Source organism: Penaeus monodon, chromosome 20 (genome assembly GCF_015228065.2).
Source record: "Penaeus monodon isolate SGIC_2016 chromosome 20, NSTDA_Pmon_1, whole genome shotgun sequence".
NCBI lineage: Eukaryota > Metazoa > Arthropoda > Malacostraca > Decapoda > Penaeidae > Penaeus > Penaeus monodon.
In genome coordinates, this window is record NC_051405.1 from 17,395,239 (window position 1) to 17,395,747 (window position 509).

Consider the following 509-nt stretch of genomic DNA (forward strand, 5'->3'; position numbering starts at 1 on the left):
CATAAGAGAAGCTAAACACTAGATTTTGTGAATGTGACATTTATTTCCCTCTAAGAATTTTAACCAAAATGCCTTGCACTTAAATGAGACATATATAATCTAAGACATAACTAAATCGTACATAAATACCACTGAATCTATCCGACTCCACCAAAGACCACAAGAATTTTATCATATTGTAATCCATATATCTTTAATATGAATTAATACACACATTAGGCTTATGGTATACCTACTGGGCCTAACAAACATGAACATTTCAAGAATAACTTCCAAAAGCAAGAAGAAAAGGAAAGAGGGTATTTTCCTCACATTTTTCCCTCGGCAGGACGCAAAAACTGCACTGCATATGGTAAACAACCGAGAGAAAACTGTCACTTTATTTACATCCGCGAATCATTTGCTTACATAAATGGGGGAATTACTCTGTTCTCCTCGCCAACGACTAGTTTTTGAGGAGAACATGGAAACAAGAATCAAGGTTGAGTGAAAGTTTCACTTCTCAAGCT

The 509-nt window shown here is 35.4% G+C and overlaps 1 protein-coding gene across 1 annotated transcript in view; it reads right to left on the reverse strand.

The window, feature by feature from the left end:
- LOC119585660 (serine-threonine kinase receptor-associated protein-like) overlaps window positions 1–509 on the reverse strand; it is a gene marked incomplete in the record, with an annotated part of 6,974 nt that overhangs the window by 6,176 nt on the left and 289 nt on the right.